This window comes from Myxocyprinus asiaticus, chromosome 35 (assembly GCF_019703515.2).
Source record: "Myxocyprinus asiaticus isolate MX2 ecotype Aquarium Trade chromosome 35, UBuf_Myxa_2, whole genome shotgun sequence".
Taxonomy (NCBI): Eukaryota; Metazoa; Chordata; class Actinopteri; order Cypriniformes; family Catostomidae; genus Myxocyprinus; species Myxocyprinus asiaticus.
This window is the reverse complement of record NC_059378.1, coordinates 25,997,794-26,012,887: the sequence shown is the minus strand read 5'-3', so window position 1 is coordinate 26,012,887 and position 15,094 is coordinate 25,997,794. Positions and strand designations below refer to the sequence as shown.

The following is a 15,094-nucleotide window of genomic DNA, read 5'->3' as shown; positions in this document are numbered from 1 at the left end:
AACCGCTGTTCTCTGCTTGAACGACTTCAGGCAGTTCAGCACCGACCACACGCACTCGCTCGTGAGGCGCGCTATCCTCGAGACTGAGTCTAACTCCATGCCGAGAAAAGAGATGCTCTGCTCTTTTCCCAGTTGACCCGAAGCCCTAGCCGGCTGAGGTGCCTGAGCAGGAGGTCCCTGTGTGCGCACAGCAACTCTCGAGAGTGAGCTAGAATCAGCCAGTCGTCGAGGTAGTTGAGTATGTGGACGGCCACTTCCCTTAACGGGGCAAGAGCTGCCTCTGCGACTTTCGTGAAGATGCGAGGGGACATGGACAGGCCGAAGGGGAGGACCTTTTACTGATACGGCCGGCCGTCGAAAGCAAACTATAGGAAGGGTCTGTGTCGTGGTTGAACCGAGACGTGAAAGTCCGCATCCTTTAGGTCTACCGCCGTGAACCAATCTTGATGCTGGACACAAGCCAAAATGTGCAGGTCCAAGATTGGCCGCAACCCACTGCCTTTCTTCGGTATGATGAAGTAAGGGCTGTAAAACCCTTTCTTCATCTCAGCTGGAGGGACAGGCTCTATCGAGCCCTTGTGCAGAAGGGTCGTGATCTCTGCATGCAAGGTGGCGGCGTTCTCACCCTTCACCGAAGTGAAGCGGACACCGCTGAACTGGGGCAGGCGCCTGGCGAACTGAATCACATAGCCGAGTCGGATGGTCCTGGCCAAACACTGCGATGGGTTGTAAAGTGCTAGCCACGCGTCTAAGGGCGAGGGGCACTAAGGGGACGATCGCGTTTAACGTACCTGTGGGTGGGGCCTCGTGGCGGGAGGGAGCAGGGGATGCCACCACAACCTCGTCAGCTCGTTGTGCACTTCCGGGAAGAAAGGGACCCGGGGGGGGGGGGGTGGCTGTGAGTGGCGCCCCAAACCCAGGAACCAATCATCTAACCACGAAGGCTCAGGGGAGGGTGGAAGGTTCCACTCCAACCCAACACACATGGCGGCCTGGGCAGGCATGGCGGTCATCTTGCCATCAGCCTCAGACTGGGCGGGCCGACCCGAAGGTGGCAGCCCAGTCGAGTCCTTGGTGTCTGACATTGCCAGCACACTCTCCAATGCAGCGATCGAGCACTCATCCCGCTCCGGAGCTCCGAAAAGGGACACTAAGCTGGCCCTGGGGCGATCTGGTCTCCTCTCGGAACTCGCCGGGGGCAAACGAGCATGCTGGGGAATGGGAGGTCCGCGGGGATTTACCCAGCAAAGCCGCACCCATTGAAGCCCCCAAATCGCCTCCAGCGCCAGCCAGGCCGGCCTCATACCCGGAGGTAGAAGGCACGGCACGGGGGGCGGCTAGAGTGGCTTTCCCCCGGATGAAGGAAAGCTGCGACTGCAACGTTGCCATGGTCATATTCTCGCAATGAGAACATGAACCATCCACAAACACTGCCTCAGTGTGATTACGACCCAGACATGTGAGGCAGCGCCCGTGGCCGTCGGAAGCGGAGAGATAGCGACCACATCCAGGAATCACACAAAGACGGAAAGGCATCTTGAAAAAGACGCATCTTTAAAAAGAAGTTCACGTCAATGTGTTTTCTCTGATAGAGAAAATATACTCTTTGCAGGAATATAAACTCTCTTAGCGCTGTCGAAGCGCCCAGGGGCGTAATCTGCACAGATCTGTGCAGAAGGAGTGAAAAGCTGCTGGAATGCGCCGTATATCCAACAGCAAACGCTTCTTGGGAGGTGAATGGACCGGTAGTGGAAGACAGCTTGCTGACACAAAACCGCTCGGCTCCGAAGAAAAAATCTGAATGAGTGGTTGTGAGCCAGCTCCTTTTATACCCATATGTCTGGGGAAGTGGCATGCAAATTCCACTAGCCAATTCTCATTGGCCTTTTCTCAAAGATCTGAGGTGTTTGGGGCTCCCAAGGGCGACTCCCAGTGTCACTACATCGACACAACCTCGAGTGAGTGACAGAAGGGGAATGTATTTTATTACTCCTTTACGGAAAACCATTATTAGATAATTAAAGACTTTACACTCTTGTTTGATGTATTAAATTAAAATAGATTTTAGTGTGTTTAATGGAGTTGACAGAAATTAAAATAAGTTATAAAGCGAATAAATGTCAGTTTTTAGAAGAAAGCATTTTTATAAAAACCTGTTCCCTTACGTGGTCCTTTAGCTGAGACCTTGTCTACAGATATATTCATTTAAAATAAATTTAGTACAAAAAAATATAAAAGCTAATTTTTAAAACATGCTTTGACCCTTATCTCAAGAATCAGTGATATGCAGTATGAGTGGCGTTTGCATATAATCAGTGTTGTTCCAATTGATGACATGTTTTAACTGTTAATAATATTTTTTACACTTGATTCTTTCTAATCACCCCTCAGACTGTGTATACATAATAATAATGTCAGTCAACTTGTCCAGCAGGTGATCTGAAATAGTTTGTGAAGTGTCTCGAAAGTTTTCTTTCTCTTTTAACAACACACTCGTCATTGCTGCTTCAGCTGGTAGATAAATCCGTTTAATTTTTTTGATCTGCTCACTAGAGAATTGTTTGCTTTTCTTGTTTGTTTTGCAAACTTGTCAAGTGATTATTTCTTCTCACCCGGTGATGGGCTGAGGGCGGACCAGATCAAAGGTGTGTTGATGCACCTGCCTTACCGGGGTAAAATTGCTTGTCAATTAGCGGCAGTAATTTTAAAGGCATGAATGTGCTAACGGCAAACATTCGCTTCACTTTCTATGGGAAAGGGCCAGTCACCGAAGATTTGCCTCTCACAATCGCGTCACGTTTGGTGTGAAAGGGCCTTTAAATGGCAGACAACTATAAGTCAGCCATTTATAGGTTGATTCCCCTGAAAATGTACACTCAGTGGCATGATCAAAATATTGCTCTGTTTGTTTGAGCATCCTGACCAGATCGACATAGCAACATTAGTTCTACCAATGACGTGAGTTTGGGAAGGGACAATTTGTTGTGCAGATGGGGGGAATGTTCAGGAAACTCGTTTGAAAAGAATTATAATTTTTGCAATCCATTTGGTGAAGATAGTGGCGCAAAAATTATGTTAAAATACTTATAATACTTATTATGCAGAGACGAATGACCAGGCATGAAACACTACTTGGCACAAACGGATAGGTTCTTTGAACTTGTTATCTGTTAGCCAATTAGCTCACTCACATGTGATGTGTTAAGTAGGGATATGCCCAAAGCTGAATACATTATTCCGCAAGGCACGAATAATAAGTTCAAAATGAATAACGAATTCTACCGAATAACATTTAAAAAATAATAATATTAGTTAGATATTATAGGATAGAGCTTTTAAATAAACATTACAATGCAATGGTAAGTCTGTGAAGCCAGTATGACAAAAGTATAAACTTTATTAATGTAAATGCACATGGTGTAATTTCAAGTTCAAATCGTGTTGTCTCCGTTTATTGTGTGCATCTTGAAATCTGAGTTTGTCAAGAGTAATATTGATAAGATACTATATCATATATATTTTCCACTTTTTGAAATGTCTATGTTAATGTTTAAAACCTTTCGAGCGAGAACTACAAGAACATGCCTCTGTGTCTCACTTGCTCCTCAAGCAGGCAGCATGCAGTGTGTGAGGTGAGGGGTGAAGTTTCTGATCAGTAAGAGCGATTTCTTTCTAAAACAAAGCGAACACAAGTAACCTGCAAAAAACAAGCACAGGCTTTTGTGCAGGGCTGGGATATCATTTTGCTGGTAATGTAAAATTAAGCAATACTGTGAATATCAAAATTATTTTTATGCGTTTTTTTGTTTTGTTTTTTGTTTGTTTTTTTTGGCCACTTGATTTCCCAAAGAGCCTATCATTAGTCAAATTTCACGATCTTTCAGGGCTGCACAATTAATCAAAATAACATTAAAATCGTGAAATGGTCGTTTGTGATTATTAAACCGCAAAGCTGCGATTAAATGAATAGCCTACATGGTTTGTGTTCGCTTCAGAGTAAATGGGTGACACGCTCTTCGTGTTCACACTTGGGGCTCGTGGATATGCTCAGAGCTGTTTGCATGATGTAAATTACTATTGCGTAGGCTAAAACAAATCTAATCCTCAAAATAATACAAAAATCAACAATAACAATTTAATATTTTAATAATAATCAACTGGTCCAGCCAGGTCTCCTAAGCAACCAAATTGGCCCAGTTGCTAGGGAGAGTAGAGTCACATGGGGTAACCTCCTCGTGGTCCCTATAATGTGGTTCGCTCTCGGTGGGGCATGTGGTGAGTTGTGCGTGGATGCCGTGGAGAATAGCGTGAAGCCTCCACATGCGCTATGTCTCCGCGGTAACGCGCTCAACAAGCCATGTGAGAAGATGTGCTGATTGATGGTCTGAGACGCTGAGGCAACTCAGATCCGTCCTCCGCCACCCGGATTGAGGCAAGTCACTATGCCACCACGAGGACTTAGAGGCATTGGGAATTTCAAATTGGGGAGAAAAAGGGGAGAAATAATAATAATAATAATAATAATAATAATCAACTGGGTTTATTACCGCATGGTATGTCACTTTAAAAGAAGAAAGTGTTCCGCACTCGAGAGTGCTTTGATGGAATTTTAAGTGGACATTCATATAACTTGAAGGGCAAATGTGGATCAATCAACGGATGAATACACCTACGGGAAATTAGCTTAAATAAAATGATTGCTAACTGATGATGTGCTAAATGGCTCTTCTCAAGTACATTAACAGCATCAGTCAAATCATGAAAGAGGCCATGTACAATTTCCACACCACATAAAATTGTTTGGAAAATAACTAATGTCTTAACCAGTGGAGAGAGAGACCTGAAAGTTGGATTTAGTGTAATTATGTTGATGCATCCGATCAGGCCTTTAAATCCATAAAAATTAAATCAGTTCAGTCTATGAAAGGTACTTCAGGTTTGTAAACAGGAAACAGATAACTGCATTTACAAGCAGTTATTTTGCTTTTAAGACCAACAGTTGGATACTAAAACACAAGTAAACGCGACATTAAACTTACAGTTATTTACAATTGCTAACCCTTCATTTCTCATTGCCTACACCATGTGGTCATTTAGAAAGCACTAGCATTCAATATTGTTCACTCAAGTCAGCACAGCTTGAGCTCAATTAGCACACAATTACCCAGGTGGAAACACCTGGTCAAAATTGATCACACACCAATCAGAACCTTCAATAGATAGATAAAAGAGCCCGAGTCAGTTCATTCAGTTTTGGAACAATGGATCCAGAGAGACGTGAAGGAAGAGGTCAAGGACACCAGAGAGGAGGAGGAGGAAAAAGAGCAGTAGGGAGTGGAGGAAGAGGTGAAGGAAGAGGAAGAGTAGGAGGAGGAGGAGGAAGAGGAGGAATTTATCTCACCAGTGTGTAAGACGATGTTGTAGTGTGTGTTTTTGAGGGCTTGTGTGTCATGTCTGAGGGCAAAGTTTGGTTTTTCAGCAAGATTGAAAGGTTTTGAGTGGAGAGCTTCATTTTGACCTGAAAATAGGAAGTTTGGGGAATTGGGTGAGAAATTATGGATTTGTGTTTAGAGCTTCGAGAAAAGGAGGCATAATTTCAAGAAATTTAAGCAATCGAGAAAAACTGTAATATGAAGGGATTTGGCAACCTAACATGTGCATTTGAGAATATGACTTTAATATAGTTGTCTGTGTTAACTGTTTTGAAAGCATGAGTTTTGGATCAGAGAAATTTGTATGTAGTGTTTCGAGAAAATGAGGAAAATCAAGAAACATTCACAATCTGTTTAGGACAATTACAAAGTTTTCAGATGGCTGTGTTAATCATTTTGAGAGCAGTGACATGAGTTTGGAGATATGCATAACATCGATCGAGAAAAACTGTAAATACCAACTCTACATTTTAAAATGAAAAAAAAAAAAACTTTCTCTACATACACTAACTCTATCAAAACATGGCAAATTAATCATTGTCAAAACACTAGCAGGTTTTCTATCCAACAGGAACATATAGTCAATCATAGCACAACGACTGTCAAAATACTAACAGTTGGTAGCATTACAAAAGCTGAATTACTTGTCATGTTTCAGATCTACCGGCATACAATAGACAATATGAAATCCATTGTTCCCTATCTGTCACTCACTCAATGTTGTGTCGATGTAGTGACACAAGGGTTCGCCCTTGGGAGCTTCAAACACCTCTGATCTTTGAGAAAAGGCCAATGGGAATTGACGAGTGGAATTTGCATGCCACTCCCCCGGACATACAGGTATAAAAAGAGCTGGCTCGCAACCACTCATTCAGATTTTTCTTCGGAGATGAGCGGTGTTGATGTATTCCACTGCCAGTCCATTCGCCTCTGTAGAAAGCAAGCGATCTCCGCGGCTGTTGGATTTCACGGCGCACAGATATGTGCGGAGAACTCCCCTGGGCGCTTCGACAGCGCGCGTTGAGCGCTAAAAGAGTATATTTCTCCCTAAAAGAGTATATATTCCCTAAAAGAGTGGGCACTAACGGAAAGCGTCTTTTTAAAGATGACTTTCCGGTTATGTGCAGTTCCTGGTTGCGGTCGTTATCTCTCCGCTTCTGATGGTCACGATCGCTGCTTTAGGTGACTGGGCTCCAGACACGCTGAGACAGCATTCGTGGATGGTTCATGTCCACACTGTGAGAGCATGACCAAGGCCATGTTGCGATCGCGGCTTTCCTTCCTCAGAGGGAAAGCCACTCCAGCCGCTCCCCACCCCGGTTCTTCTGCCCGCGGTCACATGACCGCGACGGTTAGCGCTAGGGGCAATTTGGGGACTTCAATGGGAGTAAATCAGCTAGGTGAATCCCCACGGACCTCCCACTCCCCAGCACGCTCATGCGCCCCGGTTGAGTTCTGGGATGAGTCAAGTGGCCCGCCTCACAGCGGGTTCGACCTCTCATTCGGTGCTCAGGAGGAGGATGAGATCTCAGTAGCAGCATATCGGAGAGCAGGCTGCTGCTGTCTGATGTGGAGCACTTGGGCAAGAATGCCGCTGCCCTGCGTGCGGAGGTCGTGTCCCTTCTACGGAAGATGAAGAAGGGGTTCTATAGCCCCTATCGTAACAAGGCGGTGGGTTGCGGCAAATCCTGGACCTGCGAGTTCTGAACCGGGACTTGCACAGACTCCCGTTCAAGATGCTGACACAGAAACGCATTTTAGCAAGGATCCAACATCAGGACTGGTTCCCCTCCCCTTCGGTCGGTCCTTGTCACCTCGCGTCTTCACAGAAGTCGCAGAGGCAGTCCTTGCCCCACTAAGGGAAGTGGGTGTCCGCATCCGACGACTGGCTGGCTCTAGCTCACTCTCGAGACTTGTTGTGTGCATACAGGTACCTGGTGCTCAGGCACCTCAGCCGGTTGGGGCTTCGGGTCAACTGGGGAAAGAGCAGCTCTCCCCGGTACAGAGCATCTCTTTTCTCGGGTTGGAGTTAGACTCAGTCTCTATGATGGCGCGACTCATGAGCGAGCGCACGCAGTCAGTGCTGAACTGCCTGAAGTTGTTCAGGCAGAGCACGGCGGTCCAACTGAAGCATTTTCAGAGGCTCCTGGGGCATATGGCATCCTCGACGGCAGTCACGCTGCTCGGGTCGATGCATATGAGACCGCTTCAGCACTGGCATCAGACACGAGTCGCGAGATGGGCATGGCGCCATGGCACACATCACGTGGTCATCACGTCGATCTGCAGCTATTGTTCAGCCCTTGGACGGGCCTTGCATTTCTGCGGGCAGGAGTCCCCTTAGTGCAAGTACCCCAGGAGCGTTGTGGTTATGACAGATGCCTCCGAGCGTGGCAGAAGTGCTGTCGCGACAGGTCACACTCAGGGGAGATTGAAGACTCCTCTCCCAGGTGGTCCAGCTGGTTTGGAGTCAATTTGGTCAAGCGCAGGTAGGCCTGTTCGCTTCCCGGGAATCCTCCCACTGCCCGCTCTGGTACCGAGGCTTCCCTTGGCACAGATGTGCTGGCACACAGCTGGCCCCGGGGGCCACACTAGTATGCGTTCCCCCCAGCCTACTTGCACAGACCCTGTGCAAATTCAGGGAGGACGAGGAGCAGGTCATCCTAGTGGCACCCTATTGGCCCACCCAGATTTGTGTCTCGGACCTCACTATCCTCGCGACAGCCCCTCCCTGGCGAATTCCCCCGAGGAGGGTTCTCCTCTCTCAGGGACGGGGCACCATCTGGCACCCGTGACCAGACCACTGGAATGTCCATGTCTGGCCCTTGGATGGGACGCAGAAGACCTAAGTGCGCACGGTGGTAGACACGATCACTTAGGCTAAGGCTCCCTCTACGAGGCCATTGCTTTGGCATACCACACCCAGGGCGTGCCACCCCCCCTTGGGGCTTCGGGCACACTCCACCAGGAATGTGGCTGCCTCCTGGGCCCCGACCAATGACACCTCTTTAGCAGACATCTGTAGAGCAGCAGGCTGGGCAACACCCAATAGCTTCGCGAGGTTCCACAATCTCCGGGTTGAGCTGGTTCGTCCCATGTGTTGTCAGGTACGAACAGGTAAGTTGGCGGGACAACTGGCTGGGTGTACTGCTTGCGTATAGTGCCTTTCCCCTCCTTGAGGGGAAGACGTGCGCTTTTTACCCCCCAGCAGTGTTCACAAGACCGTGGGCCCTGGATGTCCTTCCTCCTTAGCCCTGTGGCAGGCGAATTTGCGGAGAAATTCGATGCCGGCCCATTACGTGTGCTATGAGGCCCTGTACTGGGGTAGGTGCTCCACATGCGCTGGTTGTCTGTTTGTAACCCTGTGTGATGTATCTTCCGTGAGACAGTTTCCCCATTGGTAAACCCATGTCTTCCTTGGGCACAGCCCCCTCTGCCACCGGTCGCCGTGTTTGTAGAGCTCCATCCCCTTTGGGTAAGACCTACCACAGGGACTTCTCCACATGCGACACTGCCGAAAAGACTCGGTAAGACCATGTGACGTATTTCCACACAATTGCCTCCCCTTCGGGTACGGTGTAGTCTCCGCGGTGTCTTCCCCTTGGGAATGGACACCCCCCGATGCAGACACTTATGGTCCCCAGCTGAACGATTTCCATTCTTTTTTGGGGAGAAAAAAGAAGAGAAGAGGCCACGGCTGGGGCGGCCTGTCCACATTTTTTGCAGTCGACTTGTCCCTGAGGTGCGGGGGACCGTACGGCGCTCGTAGGATCATTGGGGGAGGTTACGTGATGGCCAGGTGCGCTGGCTACGAGGCACGCAATGGTTTGCCCGTCTCGCACCGCCAGTCCACATAACAGAGTTCAGCTAGTTGTGGCATTTCGTATAGGTACCCCTAGTGTCACTACATCAACACAACGTCGAGTGAGTGACAGATAGGGAATGTTCTGGTTACTTTCGTAACCGTTCCCTGGATGTTTTCGTGCTGGAGTTCCTTGACCCGCTCACTGTTCCTTTCAAAAGGAACTGTGTACAACTGTTTCATTCAAACTCTGTGTTTGGTCACAGAGGTCACAGACTTTCCCCCAGAGGGAGGAAGACGTTGCGTTCTTTAGAGGAACAAAAATACAACATATTTATTTGCATTGGGACTGGTGGCCTAAGTTACTGTGGGACATAGCAACAGTAATGATAGAAGAAGCCCTTGTGAAATGCATTACTTACCTTTTGGTTTGTTGAAAATTCTGGATAATGGAAGCCACTGTTGACCGTCTGAGATTAGGCTGGACTCTTTCACCAGCCTCTCTCAGCGACAGACCATGGTTTATCACATGGCCTATGATGGTGGCTCTTATTTCATCAGTGACAACAGCTCTTACTCTCCTTTGAACACCACCACACATTCTTACTCCTCTCCCCCTACCTCTCCTTCTCCCTTGTCCTGGTCCAACTACTCCTCTCCCTGGTCCGACTACTCCTATCCCTCGTCCAGACATTATTTTTTTTCTCTCTGCTCCTCTGTGTTGTTCTGTATCCACACTGAACAAAACCAATCCAAAGAGTCCCCTTTTTACTGTGGTTGTTAATGTAATTGAAAGAACTTCAACACCTGGCTATGTCTGCAATTGAGATTGAAATCAGCTGTGGTTGGTCTATTTCACAAAACTTACAGTAAATCATCTATTTCTCAATGTTTCAATGATCTGTTCATTCAAAAATGCTTATCAGCTGTTTCAATATAGCTTTTGAGCTGCTGTTGTTGCAGAAGTAGAGGCTTTATACTATATTTAAGGTTTGGAACATTAGGTCTTCATTTCTGGCATGCTGTGTGCAAGCATTTGTAAATAAGACAAGAAAGATCCATGATTTTGGTATTGGGTAAGCTTGTATGTAAAGAAAATGTAAGCATTTTAGAAACGTGTTAATTTACTGCATATTTTGTGAAAGCAACTTGAATTGTGTTAATGGTATGGTCCACAACAGACGGATGTTGTGCTAATTATGTTTAGAGTTTTTAAAATGTGACTACAGATTGGACAAAAGGATATTAGTGATTGTAAAAAACTGTAATACATCTCTAACTTACACATGAACAAAAGTGTCCTCTGATCCATCATTAAAACCACCATCAAAAATATCTGATGATTAGTCCTCATTTAGTAATCGGTATGCTTTCAGGCATATTACAAGGTACTTCACAAAGCCACAAATCATCAGCAACAACTATATTAACTGTTACCAGGGTGTAATGTTTGTTCATGCACCACAGTTTTCGTGAGAGCGCTAATTCTAAGCACAGTTTTCACTACCACATCTTAACTCAACGCAAAGTCCAAATTCAGTTCCTGCATTTGTAGTTTGGAGATTCCACCAGCAGGTGGTAATAAGGTTCATGTCCAAACTCTTAAATATAGTGGAATATTAAATTAAGTCCCTGACAATCACTGTCATATAGCCGTTTTGAGAAAAAATAATAATTATGAGATTGTGTTAAACTATCTAAAGGTCATGGCTAATTTTTCAAATATTTCATTATGTTTATATTTACAATTATTTTTATTCTCTAATTTATTTTGGTATTTATTTATTTATTTATTTATTTATTTTCGAGCGATTTTTAATTAACTGCAAAAGGGCCAGTGGAAGAAGTTGGAGAGAGTAAAATGTTTGGATTTAGTATGATTTTTTTATTACCACTTCGTTATTTTGATTATATTTTTGTTTCTTTTGTAGTGTAATTTGAATTTAATTTTATCGTGATTCAATACCTGAATGTATTTTTTCAAGATCAAAATCGACTGAGAAGTGAAGTGCGTGCCGATAAAATACGTGTTAATACAAGCCATGATTTGTGTGTCAGTAGATGAAAATGATTAATAACATGTACATTCTCTGTCCAAATTCTGATAAGAATCGCATTTTCAATATGAATAAAAGTAGTGTGTCGCTGTCATTCATCAAGGACGCAGTTAATGAACAAAAGAACATCATTCTAAATTTTTCTAGGCTAATCATTGCATACAATCCATTTACACTACCAACTTCTTATTAATGTGCTGTCTTTGTTTAAATTGTTGGTGCTTGAGGGAATGGACTATATGACAGGATGCAGACGCTGGGCAGAACTGGAGAAGAACCTCAGAATTAAATTGCACTTGGTCCAGACCGTCCAGTCTTTTTGCGCGTTGCACGGGCAATTTCGCCAAACTCACTTGCGCCTAGACTTAGCGTACGAAAATACCAAAACTTCATGACCATGCCCACTGACTTCGCGCTTATGACTTAAGGCATTGCGTTGCGCTCTTAAAATAAGGCCCCAAGTCTTCCTCGACAGATTGACAAATTCGATTGTAAAAAAAGATTGCTGAGGACTGTAGGCCAGTAAAAGGCTTCATGGATATTTAATGATGTTCAATGATATTGAAATAAAACAAACAATATATTGACTTCTAATGCAAGGTTTTATAATGCTTATTCAATTATTTATTTGTCTGCAACATAATGTAGACCTAATGTCTCTAATTATTTTCATTTCGGGGCATCCTCATCAAATATTGATATATACAATTATTTGCAGTTAATTACTCTGTGTATCATTTAATTAATTCAATTTACATATTTAATTGATTGACACCGCTGGAATTCCATTAAGTGTGTTTACATGCATGATCTTACACCAGTCCAACAACGTGTGTGTTCATGTAAATACTTTAAATGTTGTTCTTTCAATGGGGTTAGGTCATAAACGGCTTAACAGTATACCAATTGACACACATAGATTTGTTTATTACCTCAATTTCACGTTCACGTTGCATGCAAACACCTTTACCAGCACTCTAAGGGCATTCTTTCAGGAATTCTTACCGGCTCATCCAATGTGCGCAAGTTGGTGCGCTTGGCTGCCCTTTCAAAAAATCTGGAGTTCTGGCAAACTTGCTGAAAACTTGCAGCAAATTTCCCACTCATTATTTTTATATGCACATGAGCTTGTGATTCACCGCAAATGTTAGCCAGAAGTTTGCTGCTCTTCCCCCGTAGTGGTGAGCCTGCAGCAAACCTCAGGCGAAAATGCAGAGTTTGCCGCAAAGCTCATTTGCACGTGAAAATAATGAGTGGCGAATGTGCGGCAAGTTTGCAGCAAATTTGCCAGAACTCTCGGTTTTTGTAAGGGTGTTTATGATTTGATGTCAAAAGCAGACAATAATCCAATTATTTCAAATTTCATATAAACATGTTTTCTTATTTTTGAATAAGCTGATTTTTGATAGTTATCAGCGTATTGGTGTGCATGTAAACGTGCTGACTGAGGTCTCTAAATCAAACTATTATCAATTTAGAGAGTCAGACAGATTTCATATGAACAGGGAGGTGCTTTCATGTTGATGTTTATATACGAGAACAGATGGTTGCTGCTGACCTCATCACCTACACATATGTCTCTTCAGCAGGTTAGCATGTAGAAGGGCTTCTGCTACACCCTCTTACAACAAACAATAAATAAATAAACAATTGTTGTTCTTACCAGCAGTGATGGAACCGTGGAAAACTTTACCCATATCACCAAGTTGAAGATCAATATCACAGCACTGCTGGTTTAATTGTATTGCGTCTTTTGCTGCCTTTAAGTCATGTTGGAATTATCATATTTACGAGATGGGTTCAGGCCACCACAATGTTGTAATTACCTGTGGGAAACTGGATTTTCTATGAGTCCTGACTTTCCGAGTTGGGGTTGTGTCAAGAATCATGGTGAAAACAACCTGCTATTAGTCATGTTGAATGGTATGTTGATTTAATAATTAGTTTGTACACATTTTGTGGACTGTAGGGCTGCATGGTATACTGGTAATAAAACGGCACTGTGGTAACAAAAATATACCATGTTACAATATAATCATTTTGCTCATTTCTGTATCTGACCTTGATGACAATATGCTGTTACTCAGCACAGTTCAGCAGTTTATGCAGTTTAATGTAAAGTGTAAAAGTTTAAAAATGCATTGACACGTGAGACTCATTTTATGTTTTTTAACGCATTTATCGAATTTGACATAACTGTTTCGTTCGAAAATTTCATTTCATTTGCACTCTTTGTATGGTAGAATATTATTATCATATAAATATGTAGAATATTATGTACATATATTCTTGTTTTCTGTCGTGTTAATGTGCACTTTACTAATCATAGACTAGGTGCGTCAATTACAATATAACAACACCAAAATTCAGTTCTCAAAAAACTCATCTACATAGCAATGAGAGATTATTCTTAACAACATGTCATCAAATGGAAGCATAGCTTTCCTTTTTTGTAACAGTCGAATGTCATAGAAGAAGAAAGTCAGGGAAAAAAAAGAAAGAAATGGAGACCAAATATATGGATGAGACAGGGAGAAGATGGGAGCAGTTTGACGTTGTTGTTGTTGTTGTTGTTGTTGTTGTTGTTGTTGTTGTTGTTGTTGTTTTAAGCTTCTGCTTTCGAATGCCTCGCTTTTGCTCTTGTGCAATTTCACTGGCTGTTCCTCACTGCTAATCTCGTTCGTCAGGACAGTTTACACAGCTGACGACTGGTCGGCTGGATTTGAAACCAGTTTGGAACAGGAATGTGCTAAGATTGAATACGATCTGGTGCCTTTTTTATCACAGAAAAGTCGCAGCAATAGTTCACCCAAATATACGTATATATTCATTATGTACCAAATACATATTACAAAAACAAAAAGAGATGTTTGGCAGAATTATAGTCTCGGTCACCATTCACTTCTATTTGCATTTTTATTATGAATTGGGATCGAGACTGTCCTTCTGCCTAACATCTACTTTAGTGTTCCATGGAAAAAAGAAAGTCATATGGGTTTGGAAAAACATGCGGGTGGGTGAATGATGACAGAATTTTCACTTTAGGTGAACTATCCCTTTAAGACAATATACGTTAAGAAGAAAACAAACAATAGCTGAGACTACTGTAGGTGTCAAAAACAGCATTAAAAATGGTAAGGGAAAGCTTCAAACACTTAGCTTGTATTACACACTGTAAAATAAAAAATACAGTGACCATGTTTCAGGCATTACAGGATGCCATTTTGGTGCCTGTATATTTCACAATTATTATTAAATAATATAAACTTAACATACCAACCTTTGGGAAGTACAAAAATCTGCTTTTCTCTTTTAAATTGTATTTTTAAACACTGTTGTAACAATAGAATGCCACATAATGACTAAAAGTTCATCAAGAGTGGCACTTCCAGGTGCAATGACTAATACACATGTACAGACTCACACAAACACAAAACACCATTACGGTAACACACTAAACACTAAAATAATGCAATAAACATTAATCAAACAATATCAAATATATTTTAGAACACCCCATTGTACATAACTGTAGTTTAAACAATAGTGATTATACATGAATTCTCTTATTAAACGTAATATTAATTTTTACCGTCAATAAGACGTTAAAATCGTACCTTTAAAATCGAAAAAAAGCATAAATTTTATCAATATTTACACTAAAATGAAATGTATTGTCTTATTATATTTTACCATATATGTTAAGGCAACCTGTAAACCTTTTTATTTTATTTTTTTACTGTTGCATTTTTACATTCTTTTTCCGTTATAATTACAGAATTTTTTTTACAGTTCAATCTAAT

General features: G+C 43.1%; 1 protein-coding gene across 2 annotated transcripts in view; it reads right to left on the bottom strand.

The window, feature by feature from the left end:
* The window catches only part of LOC127425940 (potassium voltage-gated channel subfamily D member 3-like), a 249,179-nt gene that overhangs the window by 197,562 nt on the left and 36,523 nt on the right, over positions 1 to 15,094 (bottom strand). The window lies entirely within an intron of this gene.